Source organism: Mya arenaria, chromosome 7 (genome assembly GCF_026914265.1).
Source record: "Mya arenaria isolate MELC-2E11 chromosome 7, ASM2691426v1".
Taxonomy (NCBI): Eukaryota; Metazoa; Mollusca; class Bivalvia; order Myida; family Myidae; genus Mya; species Mya arenaria.
Genome location: NC_069128.1, coordinates 57135857 through 57149235, shown reverse-complemented (window position 1 = coordinate 57149235; position 13379 = coordinate 57135857).

Sequence of the window (13379 nt, the reverse complement as noted above, 5' to 3'; positions counted from 1 at the left end):
TATTTTCACATACATATTGGCTCTTTCGAGGGACCTTGATGGCTCTACATTCATTCGGCCAACCTGTTTTTCTTCCACCCAAGAATTCAGCAAAAGCACACAAGCTGCTGTCGAATATTGGATCAACTACAAACAGTGTGTAGTTCCATGGTTCGTCAGAGACCAATTTAAAGCCATCATCTTCATAACGTTTTAGTGCCTATCCAGTTACCTCCGTACTTAATTCGTTTCAGTAGAAAGTCGTCTTCTTCACAGTCGGTGATTGTCAAAAGAACCGCTCCCATTTCTGCAAATGTATTGACGCATCGGTTCATATTTGCGAATTGTCCTTAAACAAATAACAGGAATACCTCCAGGGTAATCCAGCTGTCTTGACATGTTCGTTCAGGTGTTAAAAACGTCGCATAAATAGCTTACCCCGGTGTTGCTGACCACCTTTCACCGCAGTTCGTGTCCTGAACGAGCAACCTGCATGCTGGACGATAATAGTTGCGGAGGATTGAATTGCATCGTAAAGACATCGAATATAGAACAAAGTCTTAAACATTCTACAACTGAACGAGCTTCGCCACTGTTAAGATACATTCCTGAAAGCACTAGCGTTCCTTTGAGTTATTTGTATTTGGTTAATGGAAGAGATATGCAGTAACATAATGTTAAAAAAACGCATGTAAATGTTGCACAGAGCCCTGCTTAATGCATTGTGATATAGAACAACGTTGTATTCCTTGCTTGTCATATACATTGCGATAGTGTAAAGTCCGGAAAAGGTAATAAACAAAGGACAAAACTTCATTAACCTTAATATTTATATGACACATTACAGAACCAAGTCAAGTATCGAAAGTTTAAACATATACCCCGTCCAATGGCACTGGGTCAACATCAATGATATATAACACAATAACAACCCAGAAACAAGGAGCATCCACATAAATCTCCACTAGATATTTAATATATAAAACTTGGGATTTTATCTAGGATTGCTAGGTACCGCCTTGGAACTGTCAGATTAATTAAAGTTTACTGGTGGATTAAACTATTTTATGTGCAAAACCTCACTCTTATCCCCCCAAAAAAACGAACAAAGTAAATTACATTATTGATAATTTTTATCAAAGAATGCATTTAATTGAGGCAAGTTTAGAATAAAACAAATAAAAATAAAACTAAATAGTAGTAGTACTAGTAGATCCTAAATACTTCTCTATCCCAACTCTATCTACAGATGAAGGACAATTCAGAGAAGTTCACTTATATGTAACCAAATAATACCGTCAATGTCAGTATATGTCGGAACACTGCATCTCTTAACGCTGTGGAGACCATGTCCGGTATTCATAAAACAGACATTTCCTAAAGTTAGTCATTTCTAAGTCAAGTATCTCTCTCATCATTTGTATAAACACTTAATACAGTCTAAAGTACTTGATCGTCACTAATTTTATTGAATATATGTACTGTTTTATGAACACCTGTATTTCTCTTTTAATTGGACTATAACAAACATTTAAAAATCCATTAAAGTTAAAAAAATGACTAATAATGTTTTATGAATACCGCCCCATGTTCCTCGGGTCGGGACTTAATCTGGTTGGTTATTGTCTTCTACGTTGAAATGCAGAACCTGAAACATTTTATAATAATGAGATTGGATATGTCAAAATGTATGGTGGCTGATTTCTGTCATATTTTCTTTGTGTTTTCGGACGATACAACACTACGACAAAAAAACGTACGCCAAATGTATATGTAGGCCTGAGTCTGTACAAATGTCGACATTACATTTATTAAAGCATCCGTTGTTCAGAGAAGTTTGTAAAGTATTGAGTCATTGCGCTTACCATTTAGATGCCTGGTAAAAGTGCTCTATGTCCTATCAGGAACGTTTATTTATAGATCATGTAATACAGTATAACATGCAATTATATGAGTTACTTAAAATAGAAGCGGATCAAGGTCAAAATCTCTGGGTACCATGCATACAAGGTGAGCGGCGCGGATCACCAGAACCACGATTAATTGCACGTGCAATCCTGCGAAGGGTTATTGTTAATACATAGTGTCATATATGTCGACGATAGTTTTTATTACCATGCGTTAGTAGAAATTCCGCACATAAAAGCAAAATTAAATCTGAAAGTGATCTATAACATCGATTGTCATAAAACTGCGTGGTTCTAATTCTTAGACGTCGTCATTCTGCGAAAAAGAATGTTAGTTTTAAAAATGAACGAAAGATAAAAAACACACCGAAAAGTAAGGTTTTCGTTAAAAGTAACAATGCAATGTGCAAGGGAGAGATAATTATTACAAGAATTGTCTGGCCGTGCAGCATCCTAATCCCTCGGGCTAAAGCTCTCGGGCAGATATCGCTCTTCAGTACCGATTGAAAACTTATTGTTCATGCAATTGCCTTGCGACTTCTGCACTATTTTCAAGGAATTGCTTAAGGATTGGTAGACATTACACTCACCAATATTAGCAGTGAGAAATATATTCTTCGTAGAAAATTACTTTTGCAAAGTATAATTTAAAGATGCACCCTTATTCCACAATTAATACAATCGTTAAGATACACCAAAAAGGATAAATAATTGTAAATATCAATGGTTTGTATGCAGGATACCGAGTATAATTTGAAAGAAATGCGCAGAAACACAGTATTCTACCCTATGAGACGATATTAAATAACTGTAAATCTTTTAGCATTCACCAATTATTAAATATATTTTCGTTTTCAACTATGAAATACATGTTTACAATCTTGTTATCAGAATAAATAAATTCTATAAATGCATTAATAAGTAAGTAGTTAAAGGTTTATCTCTCAAAATTAAGGTTTGTTGTACATGTCTATGTTTTGATTTGAATAAGAGTGTCAATTTTAGGCCTTTGAATTATATACATGTTTATACTGGTATACCATTCTATCTATGCTATTTAGCGCCAATGTGGTGATTTTAACTTCTATGTTGAACTTACTAATGCAATGATGTCTATTGAAGCATTCAACAATAACGTAAGTTAAATAGACAGAATGGCACCAAACACAATTAGACATCAGTTATTCAAAAGGTGAGCTGGAATCCGCCCCCAAAATCACACACAACACCCCCCACAAAAACAGCGTTTCGTACACGTTCTACTACGGTTACCTTCGCCCCATTTTCGATAAAAGTCTTAAAATGAATTATCTTAAGGTCAAATAGTCATTTTGATAATTATTTGTACGAACTGTAATTTAGCCAGTATTTAAGTTAAACAAATATATGAGGAAATTAAGATAACTTTTTGCCAAATGCGACATTTCTACCAATAAAGATTATCGAAGTTAAGACTACGATCCTTAATGAACAGAACAAAATAGAACAAAAATTTCAACAAGACATCTACAATACATATATGAAATCATTTATTTTGGTCACCATGTATATATTATATTAAAAAGGCATCCAGGTGCGTATAAAATGTATTTTGGTCTACGTGTAAATAAAATATTGAAACGGGGCCAAACTGCGTATAAGTGAAAATCGTTGAAATTTATCCGCATACTACTTGTCTTAAGTTTGAGCTCCGCCTACTTGGCTGCCGTTCGGATAAAGGATTTAATGTATATACGAAAACCCAGAAAACACGGACCGATATGGTACAAAATTAAATAAAATACCTTCATCAAATTTATGTGCTATGGACATCCAACGGAGGGTTGTAGGTTGGAGCCTTAATCATTACCATGCAGCGTTTCTGTTGCAGAATAAAGACAATGAAAACTTTCTAATTAGGACTGGCGTAACCTTGCCTTATTATCACAGGGTCATATATATGTATGACCTTTAGTCATGCACAAGATAATCATTTGCTATAATCGTTGGCTGAATTAATTAGGTTGCCATTTCTGTCACAATCTTTAACATGGAAAGACTTGTTGTGCTTCTGGCTACTGCGGGATTGGCGCTGGGGTAAATAAAACTATTTGTTTAGTCATTCTCGTTATATTTTAGACTGTAAATAGACGGCAGTTAAATTTCAAATCATTAATATTAAATTGTGTATTGCATAATAGGCATTAAAGTAAACATGGAACAATTTGGTTGAAATCAGTTATTATTAACCTAGTTCTATACAGTAGGGATGAACCCAGCCTACACTCTCGGTCATGGATGATACTTATAGCCCGGGCCGTCATTCCATCATGCCTTGTTGAATTAACATAGTGACGCTCGTTAATTTGACACGTCTCTCTTTGGTCAAGGTCGCTAAAATAAATGAAAAGATAAACTAGTCCGGTTAGTAGTTTCAAAATGTTTTGTAGTTTTGTATTGAAATTTTAGTTTTAAACGGATTTGTTTGCTTATTCATGAACGAACTCGCGAGAAAATCCAAGAGGGCTGCTGTTGTCGGAAGTCACGGTCACTGATGCTAGAATATATATTTTATACGATCAGGGATGAAACGCTACGATTCCAGGCAGTGACTAAAAATACAAAACTGAAATGACCACTGCATCATGTCAGTGTTTCCCGCACTGCTGTTTTACATCTTGCAGCAAGATCACGGTCACTGATGCTCAAAATGCAATATTTTATAAAGATGATCAGCATGATTGTCTGTCACGCAATGCCTGTGTAGGCCTCACTACTATTTACTTCTTCTTCATAAATATAACGTTCATGTCTTAGCCACAATAAAAAAATATACATGTCACTCAATATATACGCAAAGTAATGTTAACGAAAATCATTTACTCCTTCCCGAAAGTTTTATCACTCTTGTGCCCTTCGCGCGCAGGGCTTTTATCCGAAAATATCACCCGTGAAAAAAGTGCGCGTGCAGCGTTACGTCGCTTACGCTTTTCAAAATGGCCACCGTCGAGCGAAATAATCATTTCGTGATCAAAATTTCATTATTTTGTCCTTACTAAAAATGTCAAAGTCTGAGGCACGACATTACAAAATGCTTTAGCACAATGTTTCCTTTTGAAGAGTATGCAACACATAGCAACTTAACCAAAAATAATCGTACGAATTGTTCATAACTTCAGTTGAGGATTCATCAACGTTTTCTTAAGAATGCTTATGAATAGATTCTTCTTTCGCTTCTATGAGTATTTTCGAAAGTGATTATATTCTTCTTTTTTTTTTTTTGAGGGCTCCATACCGAATGAGCATATTCAATATGTTTACAGAGTTTCATAAATATTTCTGTATCGAGGAATTCAAATGATCTCGGTATGGCTCCAAATGTCTGCTTCGAGTAATAATCTTTCAAACAATTCTAACATAAAATTATCGTACTCAAGAAACACTTATATGTTCATTTAGGGCTAACACGGCTTGCTTGACTGTCGATGAAATAGTAGACGCGATATATTTGTCGGCGGATACTGACATGGACGGCATTCTTAGTATGCAAGAGTTCTCTGTGACGCTTCAGAACGATTGGGGCATCGCACGTGAGTATAAACCTTATGACCGTAAAAAGCATTATTCGGATGAATTATTTCATAGGATATATAAGTTTAAACGTTATATATTTTACAACGATTGTGAAGAAAGCTATTATAGCTTATATTAAGTCACTCTCGTTGGCACGATGTTGCGCGAAAGTGTGGACTTGCGTTGCGGGGGAAACTGGAGTACCCGGAGAAAACCAACTTGTCCGTCTCGGTGACCACTAACCAAACTCACATGCGCCCAGGCTGGGAATCGAACCCGACCGCCTTAGTGAGAAGCGAGTGCGCTTACCACTGCACTAATTGGACAACCATAGGATGTATTATTTGAAAGGAGTTCAGTTTATTTATTAAACTTATATCTAGTGAGTTGATACTATTTACTGAAAGTGCTTTAAAGCTAAATCACAAAACTAGATGTTACGACCTTTCGCAAAAGTTGTCATTTAATGTTTGATTTAAAATTACGTTTATCAACAATGACATTTCCTAAGAGCCTCTGATAGAACCTTAAAACCTTTGTATATACCAGTGAAATCTGTGTAATAGTTAGATGACATGAAGTGAGTTCTTAATGATAAGGAATGGACGGAGTGAGTGTAGCGAACGAGTCCTTCTTCATCATTAAGAACTCACTTAATGTCATCTAACTGACTTAGAATACAACCTTAATGGCTGATACATTGTCGACGCAAAATCTGGCGCAGAAAGTGTGTATCGGATGATTGGCAGTAGGCTGACTTTAAAGCACCCGCGAACATTGAAATTCTTAATGATTAAATCTACTACTTAATGGTTGCCTATCTGCAATCTCATTGGATGAAAATGTAGGTTGTATTAAAAAAAAACAATGGTAGTAGTATAAACATGAATCTCAGTTATTTTTCCCTATAAGAGATATTCTATTTACAAGTCATCGTCTTAATTTTCTCATACAGCGGGTGGGGCAGGTCTCACCATCAGCGAGTTCACAAACCTGTGGGTCACAAACTACCATGATTCGCACTCGACGGCCCACGATTTTGCTGTAAACCTCGACATAAACAACGACAAGCACATTACTGACGTCGATATGAATATGTACGTCGGCATCTATGACGCAAACAGTATGTTGTATTTCTTAATGGGTGTTTGGCAGCGCTTATAAGCTGAGTTTTCCCTTGTTTCGTTGTAAGCGAATATGAAATGGTTTCCATGTATTGAAATGCTTCTATGCACATCATTAGTTTAAACAATATCTATTTCAATAAGCATTTTAAAAATTTATACCTTTAGCATAATCAGAAGATTAGATGTGGCATTAACACGTGAACAACTAGTTATCTAATCACAAAATAAACTATCCACGGCAACCTTTCAAGCTTTAAAGCTGCAATCTCACAAATTGAACGTTTTGACAACTTCTTTTATTGTTTGTCTTTGAACGAGCCAATTTTTGCAAAAATCAATGGAAACTAGTTATATAAGACTGCTGACAAAAAATAGATCACAGATTTTTATATTTAAGTTCAAAATTTAATGTTTTATGCATTTTTTTTAAACCGTTAGTAACGGTTTAAGCCATAAGACATTAACTTTCGAACGGAAATATGCAAATCTGCGATCTGATCTTTTGTCAGCAATCTTTTATCATTGGTTTGCAGATATTTACGCAAAACTTTGCTCTTTCAAAAATAAAAAAATAACGGTAAATCTGTGAGATTGCAGCTTTAAGATACACTCTTACTCCCAAATAAGTTATACCACAATTGATTCATTTTTTTTAATTTACCAAAGAGGATAAATAAACATTGCAAACTATGGTTAATAAAAAGGACACCGTGATGAAATTGAAAGAAATGTCCAGAAAACACAATATTTCTACCTTATGAGACAATAGTAGATCACTGTAAATATTATAGCATTCACCAGTCATTTAATATTTATGCGTATTCCGTTTTTATATACACGGTTACAATCTTGTTATCAGTAATTAATATTTTGCATTAATGCATTATTTAGTAAGTAGTATGCATTGATTTTTAATACGAGTGTCAATTTAAACTATGCTTCTGTGAATATTTCACTTAAATGAAATACGTCATTCTCGATGACAACAATCTATTCAGCATGTGTCCTTGTACTCAAATACAAACGTTGATACCTGTAAAATCGGCAAGCTTTGCAAGCGTATACTATGTACTGCTTCTTTGAATATTTGACTGTGATGAAAAACGTCGCTATCTTTAACAACATTACAGTTAACATGTGCCCTTGTACCCTTGTTCACACATATGGATGTTATTACCTTAAATATTAACATGCGTCTTATCTTGTATTTACTGTGTTTTTTTGCAGTGGACGGACAGTTTACTAAAGAGGAGTTCCTTACCTTCATGCACGCCGTACGTACTTAATTGACCTTTTTGAGGTCGTTGCCATCTGCAGGGGCATGGGAAAAGGTCAACAGCCTGAGTGCATATAAAATAATATGGGCCTATGCAGATGGTAACGGGGGAAATACGTGTTTTCGCTATTTTTGCTAACAGAATTCTACACAAAGCCTTTACTTTGTGCTAAACCGAATGGTAATTAAAAAATAAAACAATGATTGGTTTCGACGCTGGATGTTTGTATTACACAAATGAGGTATTTTCATGAGTGTTGTTTGGGATGGACGTTTCTCAGCTCGACCAGGTTGTTCTAAGTATAAACTATGATAAGGAAGTAGTCATCGGTATGTCAGATATATGCCGGGTCCGCGTAAGCATATGACAAGGCGAACTCGATCGTCAACCCATTGTACCGTTAATCTCCGGCTTTTGATCGTTAACATAACTTTAAACAGACCAAAAACGGACGTGTTATTCGACGATACATTATTATCAGATTAACCGTTCCGCCAGTTTAGCGTAACAAACTTGTTTATTGCTTTGCATACGCAAGTGAACACTTCCCAACTGACTATTATAACAGTTTGTTTTAACCTACATTCATTTAAATATTATGAATCCCGACATTGTTTTCGAAAGACGAAACATACGATAGACGGCACTTTTGGTTCAAACAGTTTTTTATTCATATGATGTTAATACATCACCATATTACAATTATAAAGGAAAGGGATTGACGATATAGCTTAGAGCAAATACTTAGACTTTTCTTCTTGCGTAGTCGCTAGCGCCCTCACTTTTCGCCAAGCTGCTCGGGTTTAATTCCCGACCTGCGCCCGATGTGACTTGTGAGTTTCTTCCGGGCATAGTCTGCTCACCGAGAGTGTGATTTATATATCGTTTGAAATCCTGGTTTCACAATCTTTTTACTAAACATGTGTTTATCTTTATTTGAACTATTGTTTAAATACATTTTTACAAGTACGCTTCACTTTCAGGTCCACCCCGACCCACACAATTCAGGAGGACAGGCACATGGTTGTCACTGAGGCCCGTCTGACATTATGGAATTCAATGCAATTGAAAGGAGGAGTAAATAAATGTGTTCTGAACAGAATTGCCTCGTTATGTTCTCTGATATGTTTTACCATTTAAATATTCTTCTTGTTAAATATACCAAAAACAAAGCACTAAAACATCGTTGATGTTGAAATGTAACTTAGGTTCGTATAATTTCATAAAAAAAATCGTTTCAAAATTTCTGCCAGGCACCTTAATTGTTTTTTTGCACTAAAGTTGATTCCAAGAGACTACTTGTATAGACCGACATGGATTCAATTGAGGTGATGTCTGTGTCTGGTCATTGGTTATTTGAAGTTAACTCATAAGTTATAAGTTTACATTTATCTTAACTTTAAATTCCCAGTGAACTCGTACTTTGCCAGCTGATCCAATGCGATAACCCCGCCATTTATTACAGGTCAATACAGGTCAATTGTATGTTATATCTCTGTGTTGTATTGTTACATTATGTGTCTCTCGTTCAGTTTTTGTTAGGCATTGAACTTTGTTCCTCAAAACATTCTCATTGTTAAATTTTTGTCTACTGGGCCATATAGTTAGCTACTTTGCCCATCAAGTGAGCTACCGGGTCCATATAGTTAGCTACTGGGCCCATCAAGTTAGCTACTGGGCCCATCAAGTTAGCTTCTGGGCCCATCAAGTTAGCTATCGGGTCTATATAGTTAGCTACTAGGCCCATCAAGTTAGCTACTGGACCAATCAAGTTAGTTAGCGGGCATCAAGTTAGCAACTGGGCCCATCAAGTTAGCTTGCGGGCCCATCAAGTTAGCTTCTGGGCACATCAAGTTAGCTACTAGGCCCATCAAGTTAGCTACTGGACCAATCAAGTTAGCAACCGGGCATCAAGTTAGCAACTGGGCCCATCAAGTTAGGTTCAGGGCACATAAAGTTAGCTACTAGGCCCATCAAGTTAGCTACTGGACCAATCAAGTTAGCTAATGGACCAATCAAGTTAGCTTGCGGGCCCATCAAGTTAGCTTCCGGGCACATCAAGTTAGCTACTGGGCCCATCAAGTTAGCTACTGGGCCCATCAGTTAGCTACTTGGCCCATCAAGTTAGCTACCTTGCCCATCAGTGAGCTACCTGGCCAATCAAGTTAGCTACCTTGCCCATCAAGTTAGCTACCGGGCCCATCAGTTTAGCTACTGAGCCAATCAAGTTAGCTACTAGGCCCATCAAGTTAGCTACTGGACCAATCAAGTTAGCTACTGGGTCCTTCAAGTTAGCTACTGGGCCCATCAAGTTAGCTACTTGGTTCTTCTAGTTAGCTACTGGATCCATCAAGTTAGCTACTGGGCCCATCAAGTTAGTAACCGGGCCCATCAAGTTAGCTACTGTGCCATCAAGTTAGTAACCGGGCCCATCAAGTTAGCTACTGGGCCCATCAAGTTAGCTACTTGGTTCTTCTAGTTAGCTACTGAATCCATCAAGTTAGCCACTGGGCCATCAAGTTAGATACCGGGCCCATCAAGTTAGCTACCGGGCCCATCAAGTTAGCTACAAGGCCCATCAAGTGAGCTTCCCGGCCCATCAAGTTAGCTACTGGACCCATCAAGTTAGCTACCGGGTCCACCAAGTTACGACTGAACCCATCAAGTTAGCTACCGGGCCCATCAAGTTAGCTACAAGGCCCATCAAGTGAGCTTCCCGGCCCATCAAGTTAGCTACTGGACCCATCAAGTTAGCTACCGGGTCCACCAAGTTACGACTGAACCCATCAAGTTAGCTACCGGGCCCATCAAGTTAGCTACAAGGCCCATCAAGTGAGCTTCCCGGCCCATCAAGTTAGCTACTGGACCCATCAAGTTAGCTACCGGGTCCACCAAGTTACGACTGAACCCATCAATTTAGCTACCGGGCCCATCAAGTTAGCTACAAGGCCCATCAAGTGAGCTTCCCGGCCCATCAAGTTAGCTACTGGACCCATCAAGTTAGCTACCGGGTCCACCAAGTTACGACTGAACCCATCAATTTAGCTACCGGGCCCATCAAGTTAGCTACAAGGCCCATCAAGTGAGCTTCCCGGCCCATCAAGTTAGCTACTGGACCCATCAAGTTAGCTACTGGGTCCATCAAGTTAGCCACTGGGCCCATCAAGGTAGTTCCGAGCCCACCAAGTTAGCAACTGGACCCATCAAGTTAGCTACTGTGTCCATATAGTTAGCTACTGAGCCCACCAAGTTAGCTACTGGACCAATTTGTAAGCTACTTGGCCCATCAAGTTAGCTACTGGGCCCACCAAGTTAGCGACTGGGCCCACCAAGTTAGCTACTGGGCCCACCAAATTAGCTACTGGGCCCACCAAGTTAGCTACTGGGACCATCAGGTTAGCTACTGGGTCCTTCAAGTTAGCTACCTGGCCAAATTGTAAGCTACTGTGTCCATATTTACTAACATCATGAGTCTTAATTTGAAACTCAGGTTAAAAAACTGAATTCTTTAAACTTTCAAGATATATCTTACAAATTTGACAAAAGATATAATCCTAATTATAGAATAGGTTTATTGGTACAGATACAGCATCTTTGCTCTTGTTGAAGCATTTAACAACAATGTGTATGTGTGTTTCCTTGCCGTTTTGCAATTTTTTGGCTTCCAGTCCGCATGTCCGCGTGATAAAGTGTATTTAATGTATTCAGTTTTTATCGTCCATGTTATAGTATAAGTCTTCACAATAAAAATATGGTCAGCACGATATCTGCCTTGTAGGCATAAATACGAAACAGCAAGGAAATGCTCAAAATCCCGATCTTACATTATTTATTCAACAGTTAAATAGATAAAAGAGTTAAGACATTGCAGGTCAAATTTAAAGCCAGTTTAGATTACAACCTACATTTTCAGGCAATGAAATTGCAGATAAGCAATCATTAAGTACTACGCTTAATCATTAAGAATGTTTAAAGGTTCGCCTTTTAGCACTCATCCGATACACACTCCCTATGCCGGATTTAGCCTTGAAAAGGAGTCAGTTTGTAAGTGTCAGTAAGTCAGTGAGATGACAAGCTTAATGGTTAAGAAGGGCTCGTAGGCTACGCTTATTCCGCCCATCCCTATTCAATAATATTTTTTATTAAATAATTATGAATTATTAGCCCTTAAAAACAGCCTCGTCCAATAATACAAAGGTCTCCTCTATAACAGTGCCAATATTTATATCAGTTAGGGGCCCCGGGTCTAAAAGTGATATAGATATAAAGCCCGCATTTTAAAGAATTTGACTGGCTAAGTAAACAGGGCCAAACAATAATATAGATTCGCCGCCGGAAATCGGAAACGGCAGCCATTTTATTTTAAAGTCAGTATTAAAACGTTAATTTTGTTTTTTAGATAAATTTAGTGTTTAAACTTTTAATCCTTTAAGTGCATGAAGTTATTCGGCCTTCGGCCTCGCGCCAATACGACTGCCCTCGGACAAATAACAGGGCCAATATCAAATAACTTATTTATTAGAAAATATCTTCATGCCATCTAACTATTACTTAATTGTGCATTATTATTTGGATCAAGATAATGAAATATGTCATTCAGTACTTACCACGAAAACCGCACGATTTTGTAAACTTAGTTCTGACTGACCTAAACATCAAGGCAAGATAATGAAACGAAAAGTCTGAAATTGGCGATTAGTACTTTCACAATATGCGACTACTTACTGATCTTACAATGTCATTATTGCTTATAAGGGAATATGCTGTACTTAATCCGCACACTTTTTAATCGCGGGGCTGACTTTCGCCTACTTGGTCCTACAGTCGTCCTGATATGGCAGTTAATGTATAAACACACACAAAAAAATCTCCGATCTAGAACAATGTTACTACAAAAACAAGCTCAGAAGCCAAAAGTTTAAACATAAACCAACTTTAATCGCACAGGGTAAACGCCACAGACATAGAACAAAAAACAACAAAATAAATCACAAACAATAAATATGGAACAACAGCACAAAACTCCACAAACAACACAGTGCATATATTCAGAATCTACATAAAAATAGGTGTGTTTATCAAGGATTGTTAGGTACCGCCCTGGAACGGTAATTAAAATGTAAACTTACTGGGGTTTTAAACAGTCTGCCTCTATTTGGAAGGTTGGAGCCGCAAATACCATTCAGCATATTTGGCGCAGGAGTGAGACAATACAAATTTTGTAATGAGGACAGGCATAACGTTGCTTCTATTATCACTAGGGCATATATATGTGTTCGGCATAAGTCATGCACAAGATAATTATCTGCTATATTCGTTCGTAAAATTAATTAGATTGTCATTTCTATCGCAACCTCTATGATGGAAAGTCTTGTCGTGTTTTTGTCTATTGCAGGATTGGCGCTTGGGTAAATAAAACAATAAGTTTGATCATTTTGATTGTTCCTCATACTATTAACATATACAACGGCAGTTAAATCTCAAATTATATATGATATATGTTAGGGTTAGGGCTAGGGCTAGGGCATGACATGTAT